Below are 19,595 nucleotides of genomic sequence, written 5' to 3'. Positions count from 1 at the left end.
AAAGCAAAGTTCACCTTAAATTTGAAAACATTACAAAGGTTCTTGAAAAGGCCCTGGATGAGTCACTCCTGCTGAAGGAGCTTTATCCTTAGCCTGACCCAGAATTTACAAAGCCAATACAGATGCAGGAGGAGGCCAGCACAAGTTCAGGAGGAGCGATAGGAACTACTCAGTATATTGTATAGCACTGTTAATCTAGTAGCATTTCTTATCACAGGGAATGAAATCTATGCACGCAATGCTTTCATCATAGCATTTATTTGAACTCAAGCAATGTTTAGTTACATTGAATGGAAACTTCCGCAAGCCATTTCATTAAAAATATGGCTGTCATCAAGAAACTAGTAATTTAAAGGAACTATTACTAGTATGTCCTTAAGCTATGTTTGCTCACTGTACTAACAGAGCCAATATTTTCACTGCTTTTCTTACTCCATCGTCAATACATAGTGCAGAGAGCTGGAGGCTGTTCTCTCTCATGCATCATAAACACCAGTTGTCATCTAAGAATAGATATTGTTTGCATTTGTTTTACTGAAACGGCAGAAAGTATGACTTTATTTCCAATTTCCCAGATGATTTCACAAAATATGAAGTTAAAACCCAATCTTTTAACTTAATTAGCCAGTTTCTTAATGGGGAGATCTTTTATATTTGAGGAAGAAAAATTCACTGTAGTGACGGACCATCATACACATATTGCAGGACATTTGGTATCTTGACCCTTGTATTAAATGCCAGTAGCTTCATCCAGTCATTGTCAAGATAAAAAAAAAAAAAAAAAACACCCTCATACATTTTCAAATTCCTCCTTGTTAGGGTATCACATATCCCCCCAAAACCACAGCTGATGAAAACTAGCCCAATGGTAAATGAAATCTGTCAAGGAATGGTCACACTAAACTTTATCATGTTATAGATATCCCTTCCAGATCCTTACTCCTCTATAAAATCAAATAAATCAAATATCCATTTTTCAGAGTTCTGCCAAATGCATACACATAGCCACAGTCTTATCAAAATTATTCTAAATGACTGGTCACGGTAGCCTGTAATCCCAGCACTTTGGGAGGCCGAGGTGAGTGGAGCACTTGAGGTGAGGAGTTCAAGACCAGCCCGGCCAACATGGTGAAACCCCGTCTCTACTGAAAATACAAAAATAAAAAGTAGTCAGGCATGGTGGCGCATGCCTGTAATCCCAGCTACTCCGGAGGCTGAGGCAAGAGAATCATTTCAACCTGGGAGGCAGAGGTTGCAGTGAGCCAAGATCACCACTGCACTCCAGCCTGGGTGACAAAGTGAGACTGTCTCAAAACAAAAACAAAAACAAAAACAAACTGTTCAAAAGGAGCACACTGCCATTTGGCAGCATAGACTTTTCTATGTTGGAACAACCTTAAAAAGAATTTACTCTAGCCCTCTTATTTTACAGGTAAGGAAACTGAAGTCTAGAAAAACTAAGTGATTTGCCTGAGTTCTCAGGCACTAATTAATACTAGAGGTAGGATTAGAGTCCACATCTTCTCAAATCTTTTCTCAATGTCCTTTTCACTTTTCTCCAACCATAGCATTTATTTAAACAAAAAATAAAGGAGGACCTTTCAAAACATACAGTTAATATATATACCTACTGAAAGCCTACATTTTAAAAATCCAAGGCTATATATATATATATATATATATATATATATATTTTTTTTTTTTTTTTTTTTTTTTTTTTTTGAGATGGAGTCTTGCTCTGTCACCCAGGCTGAAGTGCGGTGGTGCGATCTCGGCTCACTGCAAGCTCCACCTCCCAGGTTCACGCCATTCTCCTGCCTCAGCCTCCCGAGTATCTGGGACTACAGGCGCCCACCACCAAGCCCAGCTAATTTTTTGTATTTTTTTTAGTAGAGACGGGGTTTCACCGTGTTAGCCAGGATGGTCTCGATTCCCTGACCTCGTGATCCGCCCGCCTTGGCCTCACAAAGTGCTGGGCTTACAGGCGTGAGCCAGCGCGCCTGGCCCCAGGTCAATATTTTTTTAAGGAAAAAAACAATAAAGAACACCTTCAAGTCTTTTCTAGCAGATCTGGATGCAGTGTTTTCAAATAGGATGCTTTTAAGTCTTAAAGCAAATACAGCCTACCAACCATAAACCAAATACAACAGTAAATGATGGCCAGTGGTTCAGGTCTGTAATCCTAGTACTTTGGGAGGCTGAGGCAGGCAGATGACTTGAGGTCAGGAGTTTGAGACCAGCCTGGCCAACACGGTGAAACCCCATCTCTACTAAAAAGACAAAAATCAGCCTGGCATGGTGGTGCACGCCTATAGTCCCAGCTACTCGGGAGGCTAAGGCAGGAGAATCGCTTGAACCCAGGAGGTGGAAGTTGCAGTGAGCCGAGATGGCACCACTGCACTCCAGCCTAGGCAGCAAGTGAGACCATGTCTCAAAGAAAAACATAAACAAAAACAGTAAATAACATTACACACAACGCACAAAGGGAGGTGAATAAAATATCATCTGCTTGCCCTTTTAAGTAATGACGTACAATCAACAAATATCTTAAATACACTCACTGTTTTCTTTGAGGAGAAAACAATTCTCAGTGTACAAATTTATATTTCCATTTTTATCAAATTTTTATCATCAATATTATTATTGCATTAACTCCATTTCCAATTTCCCATCTGCCTGTGCTTTTCAAAACAAATATGTCAATTAATAAAATACCCAGTGTTGTTTTTATGAATTTTTAATAATTTCTAATTTTAAAGTCATTTAGGCATCTGAACTATTATCATTAAAATATTTCAAATTGAATATACTTTAGAGTCCCGGGCTCGGGGCAACATACATACAATGTATAGTTCTAGAAGAAGGTACAGAATCTAGCTAGTCAGCATCCTTTTACATATAAACTAATGGACTTCTGTGGGACTTACCCAGCTGCACTATGAGTAGATGGCATAGGAAAATAGGGAAAAAACCTACACGAAATTGAAGTCACACAAACACTGGACAGCATCCTGTGGCCAGTTAAAATCTTCAATCAATACAATATCAGTATGTACTTTTAATCACTCTTAAGTATTTAGATATATCTTAAGTATCTAGCTTTTTCATGATTTCCAAATGCCACCTTTGAATAATAAGTGGTCCTCAAGCTTTCGTGTACATCAGAATCACCTGGAGGCCTTGTTAAAGGCAGTGGCTGGTCCTGGGTGGGGCTCAGTAATTTGCATTTCTCAGGTGGAACTGATGCTGCTGGTCCTGGTACCACACTTGAGAATTGCACCCTTAAAGGTTTTTAAAAATATTTATTTTTTGACAGTTATAAATAATCAGAAGCACATTTTTCATTTCTACCCAGTGTATGAAATGCACATACACACACACAAATTAAAACATATGAAACCATTTTTATTGATTTATATTTTTTATTTTTATTTGTTTGTTTATTTATTTATCTTTGAGATGGAGTTTCGCTCTTGTTGCCCAGGCTGCAGTGCAGTGGCGCCATCTCGGCTCACTGCAACCTCCGCCTCCAGGGTTCAAGCAATTCTCCTGCCTCAGACTCCTGAGTAGCTGGGATTACAGGCATGCACCACCATGCCCAGCTAATTTTTGTACTTATAGTAGAGATGGAGTTTCGCCATGTTGACCTCAGGTGATCCACCCACCTCAGCCTCCCTAAGTGCTGGGATTATAGGCGTGAGCCACAGCGCCTGGCCCATTTTTACTAAATATAATGAACACTGAGTTTTTTTTTTCCATCTATTCTATCTTATTCTATTCTTTTTCATTCAAAAAGAAATGTTGGTCGTAAGCCAGTAATTTGATTTTACAACCACTGTTAGATTAAGACCTACAATTTGAAAAATACTGCTCAGGATTCCCTGTTTGTCACTGAATTTAATAATAACTATTAACTTGTATTGATATTTATCAGGTGCCAGACACCCCTCCAGTCTTTTCATGCATTGCTCACTTCATAAATTAAGAACTCACATTAACACTATGAAGTAGGTGTCATTAAATGCCCACATATAAGGAGAGGAAAACTGTAGTTAAAATCGGTGAATGCAACCTCCCCAAGGTTGCAGGGCTTAAGCATATCAGAGCCAGGTTAGAATGTAGGTCTAATTCCAGAGCATAGCAGTTAAAGGTTGCTCTCTTGGAGTGAGATACTTTAATTTGAATCCCAGATCTACCACATAGTGGCTGTGTGATTTTTGGCAAGCTACTAAGCCTCTCTAGGTTTTGGTTTTTCCATCTATAAGAGAGAGATAGGGCTCATGTAGGAACTGTGAGGATTAAATGAGATAACCTAGGACAAGCACAGGGCCAAACTAGCACATAGTAAGGCTTCAATCATTGTTATCTATTCTTACACAGAAATGGCATACTTAATTGTCACATCAAACATTGTCTCCATTCCCTTTCCCTTGGCTTTTAGTTCCCGGTACTGTCTCTGGATTTGCCTTTTCTCCTGATTTCTTGGCTTCTGGCACTTGTTATCCTGTGACCTTGCTTCTGCCCCTCCCCCTTTCATCCTCCCTCGGCAGTTTGACCTGTTGTGCGGGGGTTCTCAGAGCTCCTCATGAGGCAGTTCCTATGGCTTCTACCTGTCTCCAGGCACAAAGACCCCAGCTCCTCCTTGGAACCCACCAACCTTACCTAACCTTATAGGTACTGAAAAGTTATTCCACGATGGAAGCATAAGTTGTCACCAATAAATGAAGTCTCCAATCAACAAATTATTTAGAAATGTGAGAAAGCAGAGATCTGCTGTATAACACATATATGATGTTATATAAAATCATCAACATTTCACTTGACCATTTCACAATGACAAACCATAATGGGAAGTGAAAACCAAAATGACACTGAAGGTAGTATTTGTGTGGCTAATCCTGGGTTTACACAGTTAGGTTGCAAGAAGATAACATCAGGCTCTTTTAACTCCCCCGGATCATCTTTTCTTGCTGGAAGCTCCTCCATATAAGAAAATTTTAAACCAGATAGTTCCAACAAAATGAAACAATCAAAGATGATTCTTCAAGGTAGCTGTAGAATTCTCTTCTCTAGGTATCTCCTCAAACAGGAGTGAGATGCACTCCCATAATTCCTCTAATAATTCCCCTTCTCTGAGAAAGACTGGCTTTGAAATCCCATTCCCTGTAGCTCATTTTACTTCTGTGTGCCCAGTGAGTACTAACACTACTAACCCAACTTTTCTTCTTTTCTCAGTTGCTATCTCCCCAAAGAAATCATCCTTTTTTGTTCTATTTCAGCTTTCCCAAGCTGGGGCTCTATTCTTAAACTGGGGACCACTTGCCTCCTCTTTGCCTCCACCTGTTGCTCACAGTGCTCCCAGGACGTATGTCCCCATGTCATGGAATGAAGTAATGGATATAGATTACTGGATCTCTGTGGACCACACCTTTCCTGTTCACTTCTCACCAGAAAATAGTATGGTTAGGCTAATCACTATAGATTGATTCAGTTACTGGCCTATGGTAGATGGAGCCTCTTTTCTCACTAGCCAACCTTGGTAGTGGTAACCCATCCCACAGGTCCCAACTCATCAGCACTAGGATGCTGTCATCTAGAAGACCTGCAAGAGAGCTCCAAGGCCAGTTCATGAAAATCATATTGAGATCAGGATCTATCCTACATGCCAAATCCATGAAATACACAATTTATTATTTGAAAATTCATAATTGAAAAGCACTGAGAGGAAAGGGACATAGTAAATATGTCAGGGTATTTGGACTTATGCAGATGTGGTTTTGATGTTCAAGTCTACATTACCTTGGGTAACTTTATTTACCTCTCTGAGCCCAAACATCCCCATACAATAGTCATAAAAATATCTGGATTAAATATAACATAGATTACATCTAGAATTACTAATTCTAATTACTACTAAAATCAGAAGTAATGTATGTAAAAATATCTCATGGAGTACTTGGTACGTAGAAGAAGTACTTAATTCTTTAGGATGATTATTATTATGAGAGTCTTAGATTCAAGGAGAGAGAAAAAAAACTCAAGACAAAATGAAAGCTATATTCTCCCTTTGTGGAGAATTTGAAAAATTACTTTATTTTCTGAAGGCTCAATTTGATGGTTTGAAAACAGCCCTAATTACAGCTCCATCAGCCTCAATTTTTTGATAGATTCAATTTGTAAGAAAAAGCAAAAGGTTTTCTCTTACACTTCTCAGCGACATCCCTAAGAGAATTCTTCTATACATCTGTGATACACATATTGAAAAGAACTCACATTTGGCCTTAGTATCTACTTTCAAAGTTACTAAAACGTGATTTTTTTCTACATTTTTTTAAAAATGTAGCATTTGGAAGAAAGGTCATTTTATCTATCAGGGATTATAAAAGCACTACAGAGAATGTTTCAAGGAACTACAAAAAATGACCTAGAAAACAATTATTGGTTCCAGAAAACTAAAGCCATACCATGCAAATTTATAAATATTTAACTAACTGTATCAAGAAAAAAAAGTGATGTAACTATTCAATCTATTTTCATCATGGATGTAACTTAGCTTAATTAGCTTAGTACACTTATGGGTATCATAAGGGTATTAAAAGTGACAATAAGATGATGTGAACCATGTCATACAAAAAGCTTGACTGGCGTACAATTGAGCATCAGATTTAGTTCAGAGTTTTTTGGGTGACAAGTCAAACTGAGAAGCATGGTGAATTTTTAGCCTGTCTTTTTTCTAACCAAAAAAACCCACTAGTTAATCAGAAGAGATACACTTTTAAAAATTCCTAGCAGTCTAGGCAAAAAAGAATTTATCATGGAAATCCTTATATAAAGAATTTGAAACGCATAACATAAGGTGCCAAGATATTTCTTTCCTTTTCAGCTCATCTCTTTTATATTGACTCAGTAGTTAAAAAGGGGGGGTATCATATTAAAGCATAGTGTAATAAAGACATTTTGACATTTTAACAAAAAAGTATTGTAATGTGATTATAGTAAGTACATTTCTAGTTATGTAATTTGATATAGATAGAGAGTTTAGAAAACTTAGAGCAATTAGCGATTGGACTATTATTCTTAAATATCAGTGATAGTAGTTCCAGGCTTTTCAGAGATGCTGAATAAGGAGGAACTTGAGCTTTCAATCCCTGGCTATACCCTGAACCACACGTATGAATTCTTGATCAAAATACGTATTATCCACGTGCTAACTGGCAGGTATGCACATGACAAAGGTAACATTGCTCTGAAAATAAAATAAGCCCATATGTATTTTAGTCTAAACAGTGTGTAAGCCCCTTTCTACATATTAGCAAAAATAACTGCAGACAAAGAATTTTTTTCAGGAAGAAACTTTGGATTTGCCTCAGTGCTCAAATGAGATGAAAGGAAAATCAATACAATAAAGAAACTATAACATGAAAGAAGCTGTCCCTCTAAATTTCCTCTTCTCCATCCAGCTCCACATTCTCCTTTAATTAATTTCCCTCAAGCACCAGCACTCCAGATAATTATTAAATAGCCAAAATTAGTGTTTCTATTTTATTTGATTAATTAAGACTATTGCCCATTCAATAAGCAAATTTAACAATCTCCAAATTTAACTTCATTATTAGTCTTCACAGCCAAATCCAGGACCTCCCACTTGGATTTCACAGATTACAGATTTTATAGTACAATATAAAACACAGTTGTGGAAAATGTATATCTATTATAATTGTTTCTATTTTCTTTAAACTCAAGTGTATTTTGTGATGTCCAAAAGAAAAAGATGATTTCACAGTAGTTTTTGTTTGTTTTGCTTTTGCTTTAGATATGCAAAAGCACAATATTTCATCTATTATAGGGATTAAATAGGCATGTGTGGGCTGGTATGGAAAGTGAATTATGTTTTGTAGCATTGTTATATTTGGAAAATGAACTCTAAGACCAAATAGACATTTTTTAAATGGACTTCTGAGATATAACTATCTTCATAAGTTGGAGTGCACCAGTATTTCATTTATTTACGAACTTCACTTGCCCACTTATTGGGGAAACATTAACAGATGTCTACTATGTTTCAAACACTGGGCTGGGGGCTTGAATTCAGGTGGCTCCCCCACCACCAATCTACCCAGTGAGGAACTCACAGTAGTTGTGAGAGAGGACAGGGGAAATACATAAAAATTATTGCAACAATTATTCAAAGTATGTTCAAAATGCTATAGAAGCAGACAAGATGAAATGATTAATTCTTCATGGAATTGGGTAAGTTTTCCCCAAGGAAGTTCCACTGGAAGTGAGCCACCAAGAATCAAGAGGGACTTTCAGACAGAGGGCATTCCAGGAGAATGAATCCATGAACCAGAGATCAGAAGGCTGAACAGTGAGGAACCCTTGTACACAAAGGGGGAGCTAAAAAGAAAGGGCTTGGAAGAGCTTTTAGAAACTATACTAAAGAGTTTAAATATTGTAAGTCATTGGAATCCAACAAAGGTTTTAGATAAAGAGACTTACACAGTTAGATCTGACTTTGTAAAGATTAACTGTAGCAATGCCACAGTGGAGTGTAGATGCTGCTTTTTTGCACACATGTACAAAATAACCACTGAAAACTGAATATTCTTTGATTCTTCATCACAATAATCCCTCCACTTCCAAATGTGCTTGTACTTAGCTGCTGAAGCCATCAGAACCTTGTAAAGTTTGAGTTTGTATAGCAAAGACAGATGGGTTATCATTGCGAGACTCGATGTGAGGCTTCCACTCTTCACATGAAGAACATTAACTTCATGGCTAAGCTGACCATTTAACAACTGTATTTTTAAATATCTTTCTGTATCTGGGAGAGATCTTAGTCCTTTAGCCATGGCTTTAAGAGCAAACAGGCATCGTTCCATTTTAAATATCTTCTGCTTTTTCCTCTATAAAATGTGATCAGTGAAGAATGGATGTCTCAGGCACTTGTTATCACCAACCTCCTCCACACCCACATGTAACCAATTGGGTGGCTGTCCCTTGTTACTGGGCTCCAGACTGAGTCTCTACCTACCTTCCCCATCTTGTTTTTCCAAAGCACCCACTTGTACCAGAAACTGAAACATGGCAGAAAGAAGGAATCAGCATGACATAGCTCAATTCATGGGAAAAGAACCCTTCACTGCTGGTCAGAAAATTCACAGGAAAATAACTACAAGCGACTAAGACGGTGCTACAGCACCACACACACTAAGAACAGGAAACAAACGCATGGCCTGAACTGTACAGTAGCACCGCCTGCTTTCAGCCCTGAGAAACCAACCCAGACTTTAATCGAGCCGGAAAGAAAACACTCGTCAATGGGCCAGTAGGTCACAGTGAAAATATTAAGGGAACTGTTGGTAAACACCAACAGGGCTTTGGCTAAGACAGCAAAGTAATCATACTCGGACTACTCATCACCACCTGTTGCACATTCCTCACCCTTCCTGCCCCTCCTTACCCTTCACCCTGCAGAGTCCAAGATCACACAGTAAATGAAACCATGATCCATGAAAGCTCTCAGAGCTTTGGCCATTACTATCCCCAGCAAAAGCTGAAAGGATTTCCCTGGGGATTTCACCCAAAAACACTTTTACACTTAAATCTATGTTCTAGTCTGGAAGAGTGCATTGCCATTTGTTCTGCAGTGGATTTTTTTCTAGATAACTTAATTCTTTCCCACTTCTTATCAGGCTTATATTTTCAAAATAGTTCAGATTCAGGGTATGTAAGGCACAGAAGAATATTACAGAGAAACCACCTCATCTCAAATCCAAACCCCTGAGATGAAGTAATAAAACCAAGTAATATAGTTGAAAGCCAAGGACAGTCTGAGTTTCAACAGCCCCTCCACATGCAGAAAGAATTACCGATTATTTTTCCTAGTACCATACCTCTTTTATATTCCTTCCAAATACCTCAAACTAAATTCCAGATCTGAAAAACTCAGTTTATCTCTTATCCCCACTTAAAGGTCTTCCACCAAGAATATACTGCCTGTGAATGGTAGGATGTTATTTATCTCAGAGTTATGTCAATATTTCCGTCCTCCAAGATGTCAAAGGTGAAGTCTCTGACCACTCAGTAATGGCTCTAGAGAGAACAGATTTCTGGACTTGCTACCTGAAGGCCAGGCAGTCAGGGAAGATAAAAGGGTAAGTTTTATTACTGAGCTCTCTTACAAGTTGAAATATGCCCAGAAAAGAGGAAGTATTAAGAAATTTAAAAGGGGGAGTGAGATCTTCACAAGTCTGATGTGACTTTATGGCTGTTTTCTGGCTTTTTCTAATACATACATTCTGTGTGTTTTATTTTACAATGCCCAGTTCAATAGCATCATCCATTTTTGCCCTGAAGGATTGGTTTTGAGTTCTAATTGGAACTGGGGACAGATTGTTTGTATTTAATCCGTCTGTACATCTTCTACTCAGTAACCGAGTAAAGCTCTTAAACTCTACTGCAAATATCCCTGGATTCCAATGAATTTGTTTTACTTAGTAGACATAGCAACACATATTGTTTTATTTATGTATTTATGTATAAGCAAAGCCTTAACAACTTTTATATTCCAAATACTCAGCACGATTTATTTATTTCCTTTTTAGAAAGAGATGAAACGATGCCGTGAAAGGTTAAAAAAAGAGTAACATAAAATGTGCTGGAAACAAATTACTTGGAGAAATTACTTGTTTAATTCAAATGAATTAAACGAGATATAGTCTACAAAGAAGTCTGGGCTCTCTATTACTGGTTGATGTTGAAAACCTATCTAAGGAATTCAGAGTAACATTATCTCCCTTCTATTTGGGTACGCATAAAATAAATGCAGTCTTAAGTATTTTCTAAAAATGAGACCATATTACATGTTTATCATTAAATGTTACTTTTAAAAACATTTGGACAAAATCTTTTGAGTGGCTTCAAATTCACCAAAGATTCCCTAACGCTTTGTGTTTACAAATATATGTATATATTTTATAATATATATTTCTAATATGTAATATATTTATAAATATTTTTAAAACATATTTTATACATATAAAATATATATTTTTGCAAATATATATGCTTATTATTAAAACCTATCTTTGTGCGCCTGTTATATAGGGAACTCCTATAAGATACTAGAGGAAACAAACAGGGGGAAGGGGAGGATGGATACCAAGAGAGGAAATTGAATTGTACAAAGGGTTTTTATTAATTCCATCTATTTTTAAAGCCAGAAAGACATACTACCAGCTTGCTGTCTCCCGGCACAAACATGCGCGCGCGCGCACACACACACACACACACACACACACAAACACACACACACGCTACATCAGCACGGGATTCCTGCGATCCCTCCCCGCCCCCAGCAGCCCCCTCCCCGCCCCCAGCAGCCCCCTCCCCTGGCGCAGGCAGCCGCGTCCGTCCTTCCCGCGGTAGCTCCGCGCACTTCCTCGCGATCGCATCACCTACCCTGCTGGGAGCTCAAGACAGATGCCAGACAGGGCTGCTGCTCCGAAGGAAAAGGCTCCCAGGACCAGCAGTAAGAAAACGCAAAGAAAAAAAGGTGGTAGTGAGGCTCCTTTACTTTCCACAACAAGGGGAAGTGTTGAACCCTATGCACTGGGCTGCTCCGCAGCGCGGGTTTCGGAGGAAATAGGCGGCCGAGAGAGCTGCGCCTGCGGTGGGAAGTTGGGGGTATTCCCCCAGCCACCCAGCCACCCGCGCCAGGCTCCTCTCTGGTCCCCGCCGCAGCCTTGACAGCTCCTCTGGTCTCCGAGCCCCTCCAGAGCCCTGCTGGTTTCCACCCGGAGCTGGGCTGTGTTGCCACATGCACTTGAGAAATCCTAGCAGTTGCGCAAAGAGTCCCAGAAGTTAGAAAGGGTGATTGTGTGTGAATGTGTAAATATACAGTACAAGAGGCTGGAACAACTGAGTGGGGCCAACCCTCATGCACAGCCCGAGGTTTCAGATTTCATTTGGCAACTGGTAGCTTCACAGGACTGGAGCCGCACTACAGGGGAGGCCGGCAGGAGCCCCGCCCTCCCAACGCCTGGGTTATCTGAGAGCTGGAGCTACACCGCCTGGCGCCACTGACAGAATGCGCCCTGCCTGGTTCCTCCGCATCTGGCATCGCTCGTTCCTTTCAAGTGCATCATAGATACTTGTTGGTCACAGATCTGGGGCTGTGGGCGCAAGAAGGTTGGTGAATACATGTCTCCTGCCCTCAAGGAGCTCTGCATTTCATTGGCCAAACCCCATACACCGGTTTTACTTGCTTCTACCAACTCTGTCTCGCTAAAATTTTATTTCTCCAGTCAGAATTACCTGGGCCATTAAACCAGTATTCCTGGAAATGCACATTTAGATGGATGCTCTCTAACTAGAGCCTTAGAGAAATTCAAAGTATAATTACTTTCTTACCGTGGTGTAAGAACTCTGGGACTTACACAATATGGGACAAAAGGACAAACTAGTAAACATTGTTTTGATGCAGGCCGTCTCTTCCCACCATCACCACAATGTCTGTTTCAAATTGTGATCTTACAGTTCTGGTTACCTGGCATGCTGAGTCAAATTATTTCAAAAAGCTTTGTAAAGATCTCTGTTTTAGAAGGCCACTTACAGTGGATCAGTCATGTAATCCTAGCACTTTGGAAGGCCGAGGCAGGAGGATCGCTTGAGCCCAGGGGTTTCAGACCAAAATTGGCAACATAATGAGACTCCTGTCTCTACAAAAAAAAAAATTAAAAAAAAAAAAAAAGGGGGGGGGTGGGGCGTGGCGGCGCATGTCTGTAGTCCCAGCTACTCAGGAGGCTGAAGCGGGAAAATCCCTTGAGCCCAGGAGGTCAAGGCTGCAGTGAGCTATAATTGTGCCAGCGCACTCCAGCCTAGGTGACGGAGTGACACCTCCATCTCGAACAATTACTACTGCTACTACTAATTAAAAAACCTCTCTTTTAGAAATCATCACCAGATATCCTTAAGACACAGAATGGGGGTGTCCTCACTAGGGATCTCCAGTGAGAGAGGGATATGGAAGAAGAGCAAATGTTCAGTTTTAGAAACACCAAAAATAAAAGGCTGAGTGGACACTGATATGTTTTTCCTTTTTGTCCTCTTTCTCCAAGTTCTTGGAGAAACGAATCTACCCCATCCCATGCTGAGGTCCTACTATAAACTTGATTTTCTGGCGGGAGAATTCTCAGCCCTTTAATGAATCAAATTAATTTGTGTGGGGAAAAAATTGCGTTTCATATTTCATTTTAAAAATATGTATGGAATTCCTAAGCTAGAAGTAATGTAGCTTATTTTCCAATTGGTGGGAATAAATTACCTTCATCAACCCACATGGCCTTACATGTTCTAGCAACACCCTGGCAGGTGAATGCTGATGGGCAGTTTCAGATGAAAACTGGAAAATAACATTAACCCAAATGAAATTTGCACACATTTGATGGACTCAAAAGCTTCAGGAAGACAAGTACCAATAATTATGATTCAAGATGGGGACATTTAAAAAAACAAGGAAACTGTCATGTCAGTAACTTATTTCAGGGTCTAACAAATACTACCACAGCAGTTTAGTCTCAAAGTGATACAAAACTGAACTCAGGGTGGTTACTGGGTAGTCCCTAGTCCAAAAGATTAAGACACACCTCTAATACACACACAGGCTGTGTTCAAGGCCTTTTCCTTCCCATCTTCTGGTTCTGTCTCCACCCTTTCCAACTGATAGCACTTCATTGGTGTGTGTGATATATGTGATTATCTTAAGCTAGAAAGTACAACAGAAGGAGAGGATGGTTTTCACTTGGGGATTAGACAGTTGAGAGGATAGGAAAGGAGTTATATCCACCAATACAAGCCCCTTCTTCCCCTCCTACTTAGAAAGAGGTGGACCATTGCATTCCTTTTCTAGAAGCCCCTCAGCAAGGAGTCTGTTACAAGAGAATATAACCTGAACTAGAAACTGCGTTGTTTTCTGGCCTCTGACTATACTGCTCCTCTCTTATTGTAGATTAGTTGGGACCAAGAGACATCCCTTATACGTATTGTAGCATCTTTAAAGGAGAGAATAAACTCTTGAACAAGACCCTTGAAACCTGAGTCTAATCAGAGGAGAATGCTGATGTGACTGATACAGACTCCAGGGAGGTGGTGCCCGACATTCAGCTCACTGGATCTCTGCTCAGAACTTGCCCAGAGGGTTACTTAAAGCTGAGTTTTATCAGTCAACCTCAGTTCTGAGTTAAAGGTGTGCTTCAAACAAACTCTACAAAACCCAGAAATGATTCAAGGATAAGGGCTAACTTTCCAGGATCTTCAGGTCCTAGACACCTTCAGGAAAAAAGTCTATGAAAGGTCAGTATAATGGCAGGCAGAGTTTGAAGGACTTCAGTGTTTACAGGGAGGATGTATAATACTCTAGGACCAGGGGGATTCCAGAGATCTAGAAATGAAAGCAGAGGAGGAGAGAAGGAAGATAATGGCTATACTACATCTGGACAAGTTGTTTGAGTGTTGGTATTGCCAGAGTCAAGGAAAGAAACCCCCTCCATAGACAAAGCCCCCTGGACACTGATTCTATCAGGCCATTATTTCAATGGAATTTAGTTAGGGAAACCTCAGCCAGTGTTTCTACAATTACTTTGTCTAATATTTAAAGTATATGGGTCAAATGTTACTATTAAATGAGTACGGATTAAAATGTATTTTAATGTACTTCACTAACTTAAAAATTGCAAAGTTTTTCACCAGATTCCATGTCAGATTCTTTGAAAACCTTAGCATAGAGTGATTCATTGTCATATTACCCAATTGTCCATTAATATCAGATACTGGAGCTTTTTAATTATGTTTTCTTTTAAGAAAACATAAATTCCTAAGAGGGCAAAAAACACAGTAACAAAACTGAATAGTCAAGAATTGCCAAAATCCTAACATTTTCAACAAGCTCTCACCAACAATGCAGAATTTGTGTGGGTACTGGGATTTGCCAAGATCTGATTTCAGGATTCAGATAGAAGGCTATGCCTTTTAAAGCATGTCTGTTTCTAAACATCTGTTCTTGTTTTTTCTTTTTATTTCCTGGTAGAAGTTTCTTTTCTACAAAGTCCAGCTTTGTCTGAGTTACTAAGTAAGGTGGAAAGAGATTAAGGGAGCTTCGTGCCCACCCTCTCCAACACTTTGGATCACATGATTCAGGGAAAGATGTATTACTATTGTTAAAATGGTGGGGAAGGATCAATCCAGCTAAATACCTGTAAATAAGATAATAAAGGAGAGAAAGAGCATGATAGAAAAATATGCTGTGGCCATGGGTCATCCATGGCCTCTATAATTCCAACACATGCCTTCTAACAGTCAACAGCTTTATAAATGAAACACATTATGTGCCCATTCAGATCCTGAGAGGAGTGTGGTATCAACCGTCACCACACTTTCTTTGAATTGACATATTTTTGGGTCACACTCTCTCATCTACCAGACCCCCAAAGTAGATGGTTCCAAAAATATCAATGATTAAATTTACTTTCTAAGTACTGTCTATTGGTTTTTGTCTAATTACAAAATTAATTAGTTCAACTCATGAAACTTGGAAGCTACAGAGAAGCTTAAAAGAAGAAATTTAAAACTGCCCATGATCTCCCCACTTAGAGATAAGTAATAACATTTTGAATATGTTGAATAAGTCCAATTGTTTTTTTTACCTCTGTGTATGTGCCTATTTTGTGTAATGATTTGGATCATGTTACTAACCAAAGCAAGATCCTTTTGGCCTGGGCCCAAATTCAAACCTTAGTTTCCAATCAAGATGTTCCTTTTTGAGACAGTGTCTCCCTCTGTCCACGGGCTGGGGTGCAATGGCCCCATCTCAATTCAATGCAGCCTCAACCTCCCAGGCTCAAGGGATCCTCCCACCTCAGCTTCCTGAGTAGGTGGGACCACAGGCACGCACCACAAAGCGTACCTAATTTTTAATTTATTTTGTAGAGATGGAGTCCCTACAAGTTACCCAGGCTGGTCTCAAACTTCTGGGCTCAAGCGCCCTCCTGTCTCGGTCTCCCAAAGTGCTGGGCTTACAGGCATAAGTCACTGCTCCCGGTCTCAGAATGCTTCTTTTTATGCTGTTTAAACCTAACTTCAGGAATTTGCTGGATTCTGTTAAAGAATTAATCTCGGCCGGGCGCGGTGGCTCATGCCTGTAATCCCAGCACTTTGGGAGGCCGAGACGGGCGGATCACGAGGTCAGGAGATTGAGACCGTCCTGGCAAACACGGTGAAAGCCCCTGTCTACTAAAAATACAAAAAATTAGCCGGGCGTGGTGGCGGGCGCCTGTAGTCCCAGCTACTTGGGAGGCTGAGGCAACAGAATGGCGTGAACCTGGGAGGCGGAGAGATCGCACCTCTGCACTCCAGTCTAGGTGACAGAGCGAGACTCCGTCTCAAAAAAAAAAAAAAAAAAAAAAAAAAAGAATTAATCTCTCCCTTTCATGATATGCAGATTTTTCTCCAATCAGCTCCCAGAGAAACTTTCTGCTTTATACCTGCTGTGGTCATTTCTAAATCCCTTACTAGTTTAGAATTTCCTTGTGCTTTGCTGACTCACAATTTCTCTAAGACAACCTTTAATATGCAGTCATTCACATTTTAGCTCACCACATTCTCTATCCTTTCTCTACTCCCTTATAAGTACAGGCATATGTGTGTGCACGCACACACACACACCATGAACATTCATATCACACATGCATACTCATAAAGTGAAATATTTCTCCAGACATTCAATTGTTCACTTATGGACTCAACTCTTAGTGTAATACTGAATGACATTTAAAATATTTAGAAATCGAATTGCACCTGAGCAGCAACAAAGTGGGCTTACTCTGACTACACATGCCATTTAGTAGATTTCAAGCATGTTCACATTTTGGAATCTTCTCTTTTCAGTTTTTTAGAAAATTAAATACTGCCATTGAAATAACACCATTCTTCTCCCAAGAATCATTATATAGTATTCCTAAGTTACATGTGTGACTTTTAAAATAGTTTCCTATTCCCTTATACTCAGGATAATAGAAAGCAAGTTACCAATAAGTTCTTCACATTCATAATTCATGTTTCTAATTGCATTGTCATGTATATTCCAAACCTTATCATCTGTCTGGGAAATCCTCATTTCGTCCTATTTTCATCATATCCCAAGCTCTTTAAATAATGGATTTTTTTGGGATCAATTCCATTCTTTCCCTCTCTCCATTGCCTGCTTTATCTCATCTCAGATAATTTAAAATTAAAGAGAAGAACATTTACCTCATTGTACATTCTTACCCCACTGATAAAAGAATACACAGTCAAGATACAAATCTAAGCTGTTAAAACTGTTAAAGAACTCAGATCCCAGGCATAACTGATCCCATTGTTGATCAAACGTTAGATTTGATCAATATTTGGATTGCTGACTAGAAAATTGGAGCTGAGGTCATTGTTTTAAGTCATCTGAAACCAACTAGATTGTCAAGAAGATTAAAATGTTTTATTGTTATAGAGTGCAGACAGGACCATCAACTTACTAAATTATCTTCTGTAAAAACTAGATAAGAGAGTGTAAATGAATCAATATAACTCATCCAAACATATTAATAATCATAATAATAAAATAAGAAGAATATTCCTTATGGTTATTAATGTGCCTTTCCCATATGTGGTCTTTATTGCAGCAGCTATGAAAAATTTATCCTTATTTTCACTTTGCAGAAGAGAGAACAAAGAGAAACATTGTATATATCTTATTCACAATCATATAAGCTAATAAATGATGGAGAAAAGATTTGAGTTTAGGCTATTCAAGTACAAAGTCTGGATTCTTTTCACTGATGTATCAGCAACAGCATCTCCCTATGCAAATAGAGACAGCACAATTTCCCTTTCATATATCACTTATATTGGCCAAGTGTTTGAAAATAATTGTTATTACATTATTTTGTGAGGAGGAAGATTGTTGTTCTCCTACAGACCAATTTTAAATCCCACTTAAAGTATTAATTTTAATGTCCTACACTATCAGATCCTTTATTCAAGTTACTAACCAATAGCAAAATTAACTGTTCTTGTTATTCCAACCAGTAGCAAAATTAACTGTTTTTTTCTTCGTGCTCACCATCTGTGAGAGGTGCTAATGGACAGTGAATTGGCCAAAAAGCCAAGGGGAGTATCAGCAAGTGGAATAGTAAGTGGTTCGGATAATTCAAGAACTTGAAAATTAGTCCCTCAATACTGAGTGTTGTATTCAAAATCTTAAAACTAAGATCTTGAAGGGAAACTAAAATAAAAATTTTGAAATTATAAGCTTGTTTTTTTAAGACATAGTAAAGATAGGCTGAGGCTGATTATGTAAGAAGTAGTGTTGGGGATAACTAGTTCCTTAATATTTGAAAAATGACCAAACATAAACTTCCTGGAAAATCAATAAAAATAATGGAATTTTTGAAAGATTTTCAAAATAAACTGGAGGATATTCCAAGAAGATAAATGTTAAAGGAAAGTTCAAGATGTGGGCTATTATGCAGATAAAATAGGACTACAAAATTATTGTCCTCTCCTTTTCTTTTCTTTTCCCGAGTTTGTGTTTGAAAATAAGAGCAAGCAAGCTTTGTGAAGGCTTACTTTGCAAGAATGGCGAGCTTAGGCTGGATTTTAAGATGAGACTCAACTGGGGCTCAGGCTGGGGAGGGCAAATGGTAGCGTTTCTAAATGCTGAGCAGTTTGTCTTGATGTCTTCAATGGAAGACTTTCTTCAACCTTGTGTACTTTACTCAAGAATAGACAGGTGAGTAAAAGAGGCTTCTAAATGGTGATCATGAGGAATAGTCCCAAGAGTTGGAAATGGAGGCACTTGAACTTCAGCCTAAGACACTGATGCATTTTAAAGAAAAATAGTCCTTTTGGATAGGACATTAGATGATTCCATTCAAATGTTCTCTGACTCAAACTGGGGGAAAATAATTCCAAATTCAAGAAAGGGAACTGTGGCTCGGTGTAGTGTTGCTGTAGTCCCCACTACTTGGGAGGCTGAGGTGGGAGGATCACTGGAATGCAAGAGTTTGAGGCTGCAGTGAGCTATGATTGTACCACTGCACTCCAGCCTGGGTGACAGAGTGAGACCCTGTTTCTTAAAAAAAAGAAAAGAAGGAAAAGGGATTGAAAAATCAAAGGACAGAGAATGAGACCACCTTTTGGGTAACCTAATAATTTTAATAGTGATATAGAGAAAGCTTCTCTGAACTGGGTTGGGGCATGGCAGTGCCCAGCATCTGTAGAGGCAATCAGCAGCAAGATCAATCCCAGCTGTTCCTTCAGGTTCAATCCTGCTGCAGGTGAGGGCTATGAGGTAAGGGAGCAGATAGCAGCACTGAGATCTGTGATGACTTCCAGGGAGAAGACATAAGCTACTCAGTACTCTGTGAGAGAAAGCTTAATTGGATGGGGATTTCCATCATTCCTGCTAGTTGGAGACTTGGAGCTTAAAGTCTAAAGCCTAGACTTTAACCAGTTCATACACATTCATTATTAAGGTAAAGTTCTCCCATATTCCTGTTTAA

The 19,595-nt window shown here is 39.1% G+C and overlaps 1 protein-coding gene across 1 annotated transcript in view; it reads right to left on the bottom strand.

Moving 5' to 3' along the window:
- Positions 1–12,258, bottom strand: part of ARHGAP24 (Rho GTPase activating protein 24) — a 528,695-nt gene extending 516,437 nt beyond the window's left edge. The window contains exon 1 of the mRNA XM_003811243.7: positions 11,464–12,258. The gene's annotated coding sequence lies outside the window, so the exon portion shown is untranslated. The remainder of the gene's footprint in view (positions 1–11,463) is intronic.
- Between the last annotated feature and the right edge of the window lie 7,337 nt (positions 12,259–19,595).

This window comes from Pan paniscus, chromosome 3, assembly GCF_029289425.2.
Source record: "Pan paniscus chromosome 3, NHGRI_mPanPan1-v2.0_pri, whole genome shotgun sequence".
Taxonomy (NCBI): Eukaryota; Metazoa; Chordata; class Mammalia; order Primates; family Hominidae; genus Pan; species Pan paniscus.
This window is presented reverse-complemented; position numbering and strand designations above follow the sequence as displayed.